The sequence below is a fragment of the Mauremys mutica genome, chromosome 9 (assembly GCF_020497125.1).
Source record: "Mauremys mutica isolate MM-2020 ecotype Southern chromosome 9, ASM2049712v1, whole genome shotgun sequence".
NCBI lineage: Eukaryota > Metazoa > Chordata > Testudines > Geoemydidae > Mauremys > Mauremys mutica.
In genome coordinates, this window is record NC_059080.1 from 22,787,491 (window position 1) to 22,801,196 (window position 13,706).

General features: G+C 45.4%; 1 long non-coding RNA gene across 1 annotated transcript; it reads left to right on the forward strand.

Moving 5' to 3' along the window:
• Positions 1-4,894: 4,894 nt before the first annotated feature.
• LOC123376925 lies at positions 4,895-12,958 on the forward strand. The gene is made up of 3 exons (XR_006581993.1): positions 4,895-5,074; positions 6,079-6,158; positions 12,399-12,958. It is a non-coding gene; the product is annotated as an uncharacterized LOC123376925 (long non-coding RNA).
• The last annotated feature ends 748 nt before the right edge of the window (positions 12,959-13,706 follow it).

The following is a 13,706-nucleotide window of genomic DNA, read 5'->3' on the forward strand; positions in this document are numbered from 1 at the left end:
GAGGCAGCTTCTGTCTTCAGCCAGAAGCTGCACGGCCATGGATAGCTGAAGATAGAAGTTGCCACCAAATTGCCGGCGCCGCGGAAACACGCGTGCCACCCTAATGGCACAAGGACTGCCCCTGCTGTCTGTGGTGGCAATTCGGCATGCTGCTTGGGGGCAAAAACACACAGACTGCCGCCCCTTGCAGATTGCCACCCCAAGAACCTGCTTGGAATGCTGGTGCCGGGAGCCGGCCCTGACCCTATGTGTCTCAGAGAGGTTATGTCTGCGCTGAAGCTGTACTTTCCAGCTCAAGGAGACATGCCTGCACCTGAACAAGCTTCAGCACGAAAAGTAGCCCTTTAACTGTGGCAGTGCGAGTGGTGGGAGGGGCTAGCTGCCCTAGTGTGTGCCTAGGGACTCAGATGAGATTGTACTCGGGGCAGCTAGCCCCTCTCATGGCAGAGGCAGCCCCAGCTACACTTCTATTTTTAGCACGCTAGCTCTACCAGAGCTAACCGGAGTATGTCGCCTTGAGCTGGAAATTGCACCTTCCAGCTCGGTTGCAGACATACCCAGAATAAAGATCGTTAATATCCCGTAGGGGAGGCTGCAAACTTGTTCTGGAAAGGCTGACTTGGTTAGGAAATGTGGAGTGCAATTTCAAAGCTATTGCATGCCTTAGTGTGATGACACCTGACGAGCTGAAGGGGAAATCCGCTTCACTGTGAAATCCCCACCTGCTTTTGCTAAAGCTGGGCCTAGTGGCTCACAGGCAGTGGGGTGTGCTCTAGAGCAGGGTGTTCGGACTGGAGAGAGATTTAGGGTCACTCACTGTCTGGAGACTCAGACCCATTGCTAGCTAGTTTAGGCCACCAAGGGTATGTCTACACTGCAAGAAAACACCGGTGGCTGGCTCGTGACAGCTGACTCGGGCTCAAGTTGTGGAGCTATAAAATTGCCGTGTAGATATTCGGGCACAGGCAAGAGCCCAGACTTTGGGACCTTGCAGGTGGGAGGGTCCAGAACCCAGTTCTGCAGCCCAAGCCCTGTAAGCCCAAATCAGCTGAGACTGGCCAGCGGCGGGTGTTTTATTGCAGTGTCGACAAACCCTCACTCGAAGGGGCTGTGGGGTAGCTGAGGATTATCAGAGCACTATCATACTCCAGCCATACCCCCGACAGCGGTGGCCACAGCCGGTGTGTGGAGTAGGCATGGCTCTGCCTGCTCTGTGCCAGCTTCAACGCCTCTATGGGCGGAGTCCTCAGATGGCAGGTCTGGGTGCTCTCCAGCCCCTTTGTGCCACCAGCTTGGTGAAAACAAGCTGAATTATAATGTAGAGCCTGGCCGTTTATGTTTCACACGCCAATAGTTTAATGCTTTTTATCCATATTAACTACTATCTTTCTTTAGCGCAGGGAAGGTCAGTGTTGTAGGCTGTGACACAAGGGGAGCATGAAATATAGTTGTCCTGTCAGTATCATATTTCAAACATAATAAAAGACTGGTGAATAGTTTTCAGATGTGTTTGCTTCTGCATAAAAGGGTCAAATATTCCAAAGCTCCTAAGTGAGTATCTCATTTTCACAAATGACATAGGCAAAAAGTTCTGTTACAACTGCAGGCTGAAGGAACAAAGATATTTTGGTCAAAATTTTCAAGCCTATAATAAGGCTAAACCCATACATAGACACTAAAATGTAAGTGTCCTGATTTTGAAATTTTCTAATTTCCATTGGGTGTTAGGAGCCTAGATACCTTTGAGGATCTGGGTCTGAGTATTCACAACGGCTGTCAAAGAGAATGGGAGCTGTAGATGTTTACACTCTTAGCCATCAGCTTGCTTTACTTAGGTACCTACTTATGGATTTAAGAGCCCAACTTTAGGCACCCAGGTTTGAAAATATTCACAGATTCAGGTTAGATTTAAAGACCGGAAGAGACCATTTTGATCAGCTGGTCTGCATAACAGAGCCATAGAACACTAGCCTTCATCTTTAGTACAGTCCAAGTGTCTTTGCTTTGTGAGCAAGATCAAACGCTGCTCTGAACGCTACCCACCACAACTACCCTGCATACATTTATTTATAGCAGTTTAATTTGTGGAACAATGTATGGACATGGGATTGTGGTTTCTTGATGAAAATATTTGAGCACGTTTACAACTTTCAGATCTTTTATCAAGCTCGGGGTTGATTTTTTTTGTTTATTCAAAAGCCTGATTCTGCCCTCCCCCACATAAGTAAGCATCAGCACTGACTGCACTGAAGTAATGGAGTCACACAGGTGACAAAGCGATGTAAATTGGGTCAGATTCAGGCCCATCATGTTTTATCTACAGCATTGCAACTCGTGACACAAACAGCATAGGAAACTAGTGAGCACATATCAGATCTGCCATTGCATTCACTTAAAGAGAGAAGCATGATGAAATTGCTCCAAATTGAGACGCTAATTCTGAGCTTTCTTAGAGGTGGACCTCCTGGACTATGGATTGGGGCTGGATTTCTAGCACGTTCAAAGTTTGAGGGTGTTAAGATTTAGAGTTCTGGCTTAGGCTGTCCCTAGGTTTTTTTCAACCCTGTTGTTGTCACAATAAGCACATGATTTAGTGTATGGACCAAACTCTATGTTACACTGCACTGCTCCTTGTATTGCATGCCCAGAAAGGGATACAAATAAAATATGTCCTCTCTCACCTATGAAAAATCAATAATTTGACCTGGAAGTTCAAGGAATTTATGGAAGTGTCTACTGATTTCAAGGGCTTCTCTGTGTTTGCATGGTAAAGAGAGAGAAAGAAAAAAAGATTCAGAACAAATTGTACAAACTACATCCCCAATTCCACTCCCTCCCATTTTTTTTAAAAAACCACCCATATTTTCCATTCCTCTTTATTATTATATATTTTAAAATGCCGGGGATGAAAGAGGAACTCAGCATGCTAGCTATATCCCTCATTCTCTAATACTCCCTGTCAGACACAAGGATTAGGGCTTGTTCTTAGCTGAGGACCTGAGCCTGGATCCTGCAAGCACATGAGTGACTTTACACGCATGAATAACCGCATTGAGTTCAAAGTGTGCATGGCTACTCATGTGCATAAGTGTTTGCAGAATCAGGGCCTTGGCCAGCACAGTAACAATATGGTGAAACGAGTGGCTGCCTCCCTCTGTGTGTTAATAAAGCAACTGAAAGCTGCTGGCTTAGTTTAGGTCCCAGCAGGCAAAGACTACAGACCCCTCCATGTGGTTTGGCTAGAGGTACTGAGACAGCAGTGGAAAGTTGGAAAAGGGAAGGCTAGATGGGTAAAATGGGAAGGAAAGGCAGCTTCTGAGTGGCAACTAAGGGAGAACTGATCCCTGGTAATTGATGAGACACAAGCCAGGAGCTGACTAAACATGCAGTGACATCTTTCAAACGAGCACTGACTGCATAGGAAGATGCTGCACACATCTGTCCGCGCTAAGACTTTTCCAAAAAATTCCTGGTGTTGATAACACAAGTTCAGCTTCCATAGTCCTAGCTGTGTTGTGGAGCTTAGTGTGGGGGGCTTTCTGGCAGTTGTGTTCAACACTGTGTGGATTAGATGAGAATGACAGTTGGAACTGGCAAGCTGGCTCCACGAGGGCTCCCCTTGTTGCTAACACCCATGGAACCGGTGTGGTGTTCACAATGGTGAGAATGGTTTGTGAAAGTTCTCCAGTGCAGAACAAGCTAATGGTAAACAAACCATTGATGTTTCTGTGCTGGTGTGTGTAGAACGCTTAGATCAGGGGTTCTCAAACCGGGGGTCAGGATCCCTCAGGGGTCACAAGGCTATTACATGGGGGGGTTGTGAGCTGTTAGCTTCCACTCCACTATGTCTTCAGCATTTATAATGGTGTTAAATATATAAAAACATGTTTTTTATTTATAAGGGGAGGGGGTCGCACTCAGAAGCTTGCTATGTGAAAGGGGTCACCAGTCCAAAAGTTTGAGAACTGCTGGCTTAGATACTCCGGAGATAGGGGTCTTAGAAATATGGGGGGTGAATAGGCAGATGGGCAGACAGATGGCCAGAGAGAACGAGCAGTGCAGTCCGTGATATATACCGTGACTTTTAGAAACAAATGCTTCCTTTCCATAAATCACCTGTGGAAATCAATGGTGATCTGATGGGGGCTGGTTATTTCTTTTGCAAGAGAGATGGGTCCAAACTACAATTTCAAATCCAAAGACATCTGATCGGTTTGGGGATGAGATTCAGTTCCTTGGTCCCAAACCAGCCCCATCTCTTTTGGTTCTGGCTTGGGATCTTTTTTTTTAAATTGGGTCCATAAGCAACTGAAGGTGTCAAAAAACCTCTCAGGAACAGCTGATCTGGTGAGATATCCTCTCTCTTGGGCTGAATGATATCTCTCTGCCAGCCTATGTCTCTTTCATCTATTTCCCTTCCCAAGTGCATTCCCTATAGCTCTGCTCTTCTGCTGCACCACGAGTCCACATTGCCAGCTTTGTCACAGTGTAGCCAGGGGCAGCATCGTAATCCAAGACAATCTGGCCATTTAAATAGTTAAAGTAAATTTCCCCTTCTAAAAGCAAGAGGCTATTGGACTAGCCCCTGGAGTTCCTTTGTAAGCCAGCAGTGAACAGCCTCCCCCAAGGTGTGATTAGCTCAAATACAATAAATGTGGCCTGGTTGCCAGTTCTGCTGATGCCTTGGGGCCTATTCTAATCTGCAAGGTATTCAGTCTGAAAGTGCATCTGGACAGTTTGCACAGACCCCATCCAGCTTTGCTTTAGCAGCAGTTTGTGAGCTTTGCACCCTGTGAGAGGGACAAAGCCAGGAGCTGCTGCTGCTGCTGCTGCATTTCACAACTCTGACATGTTGTCACTCACATCCAGACATTTCCTGTTATCTAACCTCAGCCTTATCTTCCCCATTTTCAGCTTCCTCTTGAAGAAGGAGAGGCCCCTTCAAAAACGAGCTGCCTTCCTGGGCTGAGCCCCACTGCTCTGCTTCTGCTTTGCTCCCTGGGTGCCCCCAGCAGGCCCCACGTGCCTGACCCAGCACCACACAACTTCTTCCCCCGTGAGAGCACAGCTACAGGTATGGTTTGTACCCGCTGGCACTCCTGCTTGGCTTCGCTCTCTTGTATGCTGTAAAAGGGGGTGGCAGAGGGGAGAAGGGATGGAGTTTCAACTGGGACACGTGTCTCACTCCTCCACCTCTACTTTGAGGTGGGTACAGCAGCAATTCTCCTGTCTAAAGTTGTTTTGGGGGGGTCTCTTTCGGGAGACTTTGGGGTGAGATCCCAGGGAACACCTCCAATTTCTGCCAGCCCTCTGCCTGGACACTCCACCCCCACTAGGGTGACCAGTCAGCAAGTGTGAAAAATCGGGATGGGGGTGGGGGGTAATAGGAGCCTATATAAGAAAAAGACTCAAAAATTGGGACTGTCCCTATAAAATCGGGACTTCTCGTCACCCTAACCCCCTACCTTCCTTGGTGACTTTCCCCTATGTTTACAATTTGGTCTAGATCATTTCTTAGCCCAGCTTCCAGAATCCCTCTCTCCAAGACACAGAATCATATCCAATATTCAACCCTCCCTGGGGCAGATATTTTTAATGAGTGGGTTTGCCGGGTCTCTCCTTGGAGGGGAAAAACCATGCAGCTGGACAGTATATTTTAAGTATATGGATAGAAGGGTTGGCTTCTTCATTTCTCTTTTCTCCCCATGCATCCTGCCAGGAAAGAAAATGCAGCTGATTGTGCCTGGGAACTCTGCACTTGGAACCATAATTAATTTATGATGATGATGATTTATTATTAATGACTATGTGTACAGCTTCTAATGTATGCCTGGTGCTTTACAAAGAAATAAAAAAGGTTGTTGGCCTTGGGGAGATTTCAATCCAAATGAGACATAGAAAAGCCAGGGCTATAACTAGCAACGAGCAGGGGGAGGTGATCCGGAGGTTTCCGCCAGTGAAAGATCATACAATAAGTTAGTGCGCATGCCCCACTGGCTGGGTCCTTTTCTCGAGTTCTGTGTACGTGAATTTTAGATATTAGCATTTTTCCTCCCTTTTTCTTGTCTCCTTTCTTAGAAGTCAGTGAAGCAAACAGTTGGAGAGAGCAGAGTCCAGTGGGAGTGCAGAAGAGGTGGGGTGGAGGCCGGCGCTGGAAGGTGAGTTTCAAGGTGGGATTTGCAGGACGATTCAGGGATATGCAATGCTAGCAATAATTAGTATTGTATCAAGCACTTCTACATAATTTATGCTTCTAGGCAAAACAATCATGTGTAAATTGCCACTCTTCTGATTTTCAGGCTCCTAAGCCATTTCTGCAGCTCTAATCGATCCCCTGATGTGTTAGACTCAGATTATCTATGTATTGATCAGCTATCAAAAGGTTCTCCTTGGCTAATAGTTTTATCCTTTCTGGGTCTCTGAATTGGGTTGCAAATAAGAACACTGGGGACACCATGTGCTTTTATGTCAGCCACAGCGAAATGGGGCCCAGCATTAAACTCTGGTTGCGGCTTTTGCATATCCCAAAGTTCAGGGGTGTCTGTCCCTGGATTATTGGTTCAAGCCCATCCCTGAAGCTGAGTTTAACTGTCTGCATTGTAAATTGGCTCCTTGTCCAATTATCCAAATAAATACTCTATAGGATTTTTTATTTTTATGACTCCGTGGGGTGAGAGAAGAAAGCTTTAATACTGTGTACCTCATAAAAATCATTAACCTCTGGGTCAGATCATGATACCCTTCCGCACACGGAATAGTGCCCTGCTCCACTGAAGTCAATGAGACCACCTGTAGAGCAAGTGATCCTCAAGCTGAGAAGAGATCAGAATTTGGGCCTATTTTTTTATTTAAAACAGCAACGTGTGTGTGAACAGTGCACTCTACTCATCTATTACATGGCACCACAGATGTGCACAGGGCTGTACAAAGACAAATGAACACAACCCTGCTGCAAAGAGCTTTACCATCTAGGCTACGGTGCAAACAACAGGAGAAGATGTCAACGCAGGGAGGGAGAGGTGGAAGCGAAGGGCATGCAGTCGTATAGTTGCTGGGGAGACTAATGCATGTGCCTTAGGGGGTTGACTTATTGTTTATGGGACTCTGGTTTATAAGCCTCTGTGGAGAAGTGGGGTTTGAGAAGAAGGTGGGTTTACAGGGGGAGGGAACCATGTGAAAGAAGGGCCAGAGGCAGGTGTGGGGCAAGGACAGAGAGGGGACATTCAGATGAGTAGCTTGGGCTGAGTGAGGATGAATGGCATTTCTGGGCCTATGTCTCTACTCTAGACAGCTGGCATAAGTAAGGACAAAATCACGCTGACTGGGGGTGGGTTATTGGGATGACAAGACATGGGGAGCAGGTGCTTGGGGAAACATTTCACTGTTTTATACGTTTCCTTGTAGGGACATTTGGTTTGAGCCCGGTCGCAAAAATCAAGAGAGCAGCCTGAGCACAGCTCCCTGGAAGGTCAGAGGGCACATGCGAGGCTGCTTGCCAGCCCTGGTGATAAGCTGAGCCAGTGCCCTGGATCCAGCACCCTGAACTTTGGGGTGTTGCCAATCTGGTTCTGGAGCTGGATGTCCCAGCTTGAGCCCATCTCTGGAACACGTAGAGCTCCATTGTGCCTGGCCCCTGTACAGAGGGAATTGGTGCAAGATGCCTCTCTCCACATGCACCTCTGTGCCAAGGCTGGGCACAATCTTTGTGCCTGATCCAAAGTCCCCTGAAGTCAATGGGAATATTTGCATTGAGCTGGATGGGCTTTGGATTGGGTACTTTTTCTCTGAACGCAGGAACCGCTTTGGTTTAGTGCTGTTGGCAGGGCTGGATTCCTCGGAGAGGGTGAGGGTGAGACGCGACCATAACCTCACCCCTGCTCCCTCTGTACCAGCCAACAGAGCTGCAGTGTGTACCCTGCACCTGCTTCCAGGTGGCTGCCTCAGCTGGGCTCCTGGAGCCAGTGCTCTTCCAGGAACTCTCTGCTGCAGCTCCACTCTGTCCCCTATAGTGTATGGTGGGTTAAAGCCACTATAAAGCCCTTAGCAAGTAAACAGGAGAGTTTCCATTAATTCTAGTGCTGGGGGAGATGATTTCATCTGCAGCAGGGTCCCATGTGCAACCAGGAACCTCACTGCTGTAAAAAGGCCAAGAGCAAGTGCACAACGAAAGCTGTCGTGTAGCTTTTGGCAAGCTCTGTGCTGCTGTTGCTCAACTCTTACGAGGAATCGAATGCTTTTTTTACTGCTGAAAGAACTCTCATCTAGTTGGATTCAGCATCCTTGGAAGGCGGTTCATAACATGATCAGCCCTCATTAGCAGGGAGCAGAGCATTTGCTGTCCTGCATGATCTAAGCAAGCAGCAATGACACTTGTCAGCCAGAGAGCAGGCGTTACTAATGTACTGGGCATGATACTTAGGCGGTTGCTCTGTCTGAAACTTATTCACTGTCTAACCCAAATCCACAGATGTGCTATAGCCAAAATGGACTTGGGTACAACCTGGCATGGCTGCTTCAGTGTAAACTCTTATCTCCAGCTCTGATCTTTTCTGGAGCATGCCTGGTACTTATAATTGAATCCTTTGAATCAAATCCTGTGCTCTTTATTCAAGTAAACCTCCCATTGGCATCAACCATAGTGATGGTGCAGATCTTTAGTGGAATAGACTAGGATTCAGTAGGAGGTTCGATTAAGTAAGGGCCTCAGGATTTGGCCCAGTGATATTAGGGTTTTCAATTTACAGCTAGAGCTTGGGGGGGTCACTCAGGAAGCCTGATTCTGACCTCACTCCAGTTTTAAATCAGCGTAAGACTTGATTTCAATGGAGTTACTCCTAATTTACACCTGTGTAAGTGAGAGGAGACTCGAGGTTACAGCTGGTAGGGCATTCTACAAACCCAGCTCCACACAGGTTCATGTGGATTCTCTCTCTCTTCATTTTGATTTGAGATTTGTGTTTGAGTGAGTACGGCAATTAGAAATGGGTCTGCGTGCAAACCCAGGTTCCGACTGCATTGAACCTGAGAAAGGTGTGTATCCAAACTGAGAGCTGAACTTCAGAGCTTGGGCTCGGTTCCACTGAAAATTCAAAGAAACACACAGCCAAAATACAGGCACTTGTATAAGTTTGGGGCCAAATCCATCCTGCTTTGTTATTTTCCTTCTCTCACCAATTGCACAGCGAATAGGAAGAGAGTCCTGTAAAACTCCCAAGAGAGATCCCATGTGGCTGATGTGCTCACAGCAGGATTTCTAAAGCGTTGGCCTTTTATGCCATTCACAAGGGACTGCATGGAGAAAGCTTCTGTTTCTGTTTTTCTGCCTCCAGTAATATTGATGGTTAAGTCTGCTTTTTAACACCAGGTTTTTCCTTGGAAATACGCATTCCAACTGGAAACCAGAATCCCTGTCAATAGTGAGGTTCACCCAAACAACATACCATCAGTACAGGGTGCGGAGTGAGTTCCTCTCCTATGTACTGAAAAAATGATCTTCACTTTGTGCCCCCTCCCTGCCCCCTTGATCTGTTGCTGACAGCAGCATTATGAGCAGCTCTGTTTTTCCCCTCTCAAAGCCACAACGGCTTTAAGCTAGAATAGCAGAAGCAGTGGTGCTCGTTTTTTTTAAAAAGAGCCTTCTTGAACTTCAGTATCAAATCCTCATCTGGCGTAAATCAGCATCCCTGCACGTAAGTCAATAGAGCTCTGCTGACTTACACTTTTGATGCAACCTCCACATCAAACTTTACTGGAAAGAGAGTTCTTAGAGCAAACATGAGGCATTTGGACCACTTCCCAGTTAATTTAATGACAAGTTCATTCTTCTTTCCCCCCTTGTATAGAGTGAATGGTGCCAAGGACTGCACAATGTCTAATTAGTAATCATAAATAATCTGCATGTAGAGCCCAATGACAGATCTGGGAAGACGAGCCAAGCACCTGCTGCCCAGTCCCCTGCTATAACCATTAGGCACATCAGCTTTGCAAGAGTTAATCTGTGGCCTGGCTAAACTAGAACACTTGCACGGCAGTGACTAAGTCACTTTAAAATCAGTTTAGTACGATGTGGCAAACCCCTCGGGTAGCCCACTTAGATTCATTTAAATTCTGCCTAAATCAATGTAGCTTAAGGCCGTAACAGACTGGATTGGTTTTTATATTGGTTCAGTTACACTGGTGCAAGTTTACCAATATCGACAAAACTCTGTGCCAGCAATGTTGTTCATGCAGCTATTTAGGGCGAAATACTCCCTTAAGCAGAGGACAAGCACAAGGACCATGCATCATTAAAGTCCCATTTAAACCCTAACTCGAGTGTTTAAGTGGAATTTGAGCATTGCATAGCTCTTATGCTTATTATGCATGGGAGTGAGGTTGAGGGAGGGGATCAACATTTACTAGAATTTTTTTATTTTCCATGTAGAAAAAATACACCCCTTTGGGGGGCGTGTGTGTGTTTGTGTAATAAGAGATGGGAAACTAAGATATCATCATACCCAGAAGTTAGAAATTAGAATTTAGACCTGTTAGATCACCCACTCCATTTCACTGCCAGTGTAACAGTTTAATTCTGTTTTCATCTCCTTTAAAGGTTTTCATTTGAGTTTCTCACTGTGGTCTCAAAAATAGCCTGCTTACGTTCTCAGAAACTTGGTGCCTCTGGTCATGTGAAATGAAAAGAAGAGAACTCTGACAGCAGCGAACTGTTTCATTTTTAAAAATAGGCTGTGCCGGGGCCTATACCACAGAGCATGTGAACAGCCCTGAAATGGTGTGACACGGGATAGGTTTTTTCCAGGAGTCGTGATACATTTTCCCTGCATCATAATTTCAAGCAGCAACCATATATTCTGAGCTGCCGGCTTCCTTTAAACACACGCATGCATCTGTCAGTGAAGTTTAGCAATGTCTTTTCTCTTACAGACTTGGTGCTCTGAATTTTGTAAAGCAAACTATTGATCTGATTGTTTCTAAAAGGATTAAGGCAAGGACAATGCATCTGCATGTTTGTGTGCAGAGGAGCGGGGGGGGGGGCGGGGAGGGAGGGAACAAAGGGAACAGGGTTTTAGTGGGGAGTTACATTAGGTTATGGGGGAGTGAGTTGTGCTGGCATATGTGGGTAGAAAGCTATGTTTGTTCATGGGGGCGGGGGGCGGGAAGCTTCATCATAGAGCAGGCAGGAAAGGGAACAAAAGGCTTAATTCTGACAATGGAAGAGAACGTTCCTAAGGTCATTCTTGAAGAAATGCATTATTTCTTTCTGAGCTCGCCTGGCTGAACAGCAATAGAGAATTAGAACCCTTACAACATTATTGCCAAACAGTGCAGTCCAATATCGGAAGGTGGCGGGCTTGAGACCATTACTGGAGTGAAGGCAAGAACGCTGCTGAACTGCCACATTGTTTTAGCGGTTTTGGTTTGGTGGGGGGTTTTTGGGGTTTTTTTTTAATGAAAATGACACTGGACTTTGAGCTAGTTTTAGGATCTGATCCTGCTAATAGTGCATTCAGTGGCAACCCCCCCCCATTGATTTCAAAGGGACCAGAATCATATCCTTCATGTCAGATAGGCCTGGAGGTCCCATTTTTCAAATTCAGGTGGACAATTCCAAATCTAGGTGCTCAGTGATCTCAGCACTTAAACATCAAGAGTGAAATCCTGGTTCCATTGATGTCAATGGGAATTTTGCCATTGACTTCAGTGGGGCCAGGATTTCATCCCTAACACCTGTTTTAGACACATAGACCCAGATGCACAAAGGAATTTAGGCTCCTAACTTCCATTATGGACCTGAGCCAGAGACGCCAATTCAGCAACATACTTAAGAATGTGAAGCATTGGCTACAATGGGATGACTTATATGCTTGAAGTTGGGCACATTCCTAAGTACCTTGCAGATTTGGGGTTGCAGGTGACTGTGTGATCGTTGGAATGCAAAATTACAGCAGGGGTTCTAATTCAGGAGCCTAAATTTGAAAATCCTGGCCTGCTTATCTAAACGTATAATTACAGAAATGAAAAATGCAAACATTCTATTAGATTATCTTGCCTGTGACCCCATCCAGTGCAGATATGCCCCCTAGGGTATATGCTCTGGGCTTTTTGTCTAGACAAAAAGGGCCCTTGTGTACCCAGAAAGATATCAGCCTTCCTGACAATGCATCCAAACTCCACTTCTGTGTTTGTGGATGGTCCTTGTGTGGGCAATGCAGTAAATATTTCAAGTCCTGTGGGCTAGCTCCTCATATCCAGCTTCAGTTCACAGATCAATGTAGCTGATGTGAACTCAGCAGAAGTCAACACTTGCTTATTTGGCTCCCCTCCTCACCAATTAAAGGGAGGGATTTTCCTTACCTGTCATTGACAGAAACTCAACTTTTCTTTTTCTTCCCCTCTAGGACATCACGTCACTGAAGGTTTCCCAGGTGGTACGCCCAAATCCTGCAGTGCTGCGCTCCGTGTATTTGACAAGCTGAGTTTGACACTCAGTGTGGCAGAGTGTCAGTTTGTCAAATACCCCAAGTGAGGCATTTGCTTAGCAACACACATCAGCACCACAGAAGATTGATTACTTCATTTGACTGTTTGTATTTTCAGCGGAGAGAAAATCTTAAAGAGCTATCTAATAACGGCATACTATGCTTTGCTTCCTGTGCTAGCAGATTTCCTTAGTGCCCCACATTCAGAAGCGTCTGTTTGAACACGCATTTGAATGGTGAGTTTCTACAGAAATAGGGCCAAATTTTTGCTGGCACACTTCCATTGAGTGACACAAGCAGAGAATTTTGCCCAGAATTATTTATTTCTTCAGTCTGTTGCCAAAGACAATGCTCGTAACTGAAGTATTGGTGGCAATTAGGAGGTGATGTTGAGTTGTTGTGTGACAATGGTTTTTTAGTATATTCAACTAAGCTAAAGGTTAAGGCAGTTGTGATCCCACTTACAAAACCATTGCCAATAACAGAGAATTTCTTCATCAGATGTGTTGAAATATTTTTGTATAATCATAGAAGATGGAGAGGAAATAGACTTATAGGGCCGTTATTTCATTTTCCCTCTTCTCCACCAGCCAATATAAGATTATTCCCTGCAGTGAATTCTCCTGTGGTTTGTTTAGTTCAATTTTAAATGACTCATGTGAAGGAGCTTTCATCACTTTGCTTGGAAGTCCTAGTAAAATAAATCTCATGTTTAGAAGTCTCCTTCTCTTCAGCCAGTTACTCCCGGTAAGATCTCCTAGCAGAGTTGCCTATTATATTTGCTGTACCTCTGCCGTTGTATTGAAGCTATACTAAGCCAGCTCACATGAAGAAACCTATTTATTGGCCTACATTTTCAAAAGTGACTTGTGATTTTGGGTGAGACATCATAAAGAGGTCTGATTTTCAGAGGTTGGGGTGCTCAACATATTTAGAAAATCAGGTCCCTTTATGGTGTCTCAAGTTGGACACTCAAAAACTGAGCCAGAACCCAAAATCCCTTTTGAAAATTCAGGCCATTGTTACTTTGCTAGTGTAAAGAGCTGGTCAGAAAACGACCCTTCTCACTGTTACTGGAGCAGTATCAGGAGCCAATTGTGCCATTAAATTTATATATATATATATATATATATGGTATTTCATCCTTAACTCTCCTTTTTTCTTTAGATTACATCCACTTATTGTAAAATGTTTTGGAGATGCTGGGCTTTGTATGAAGAATGCTAT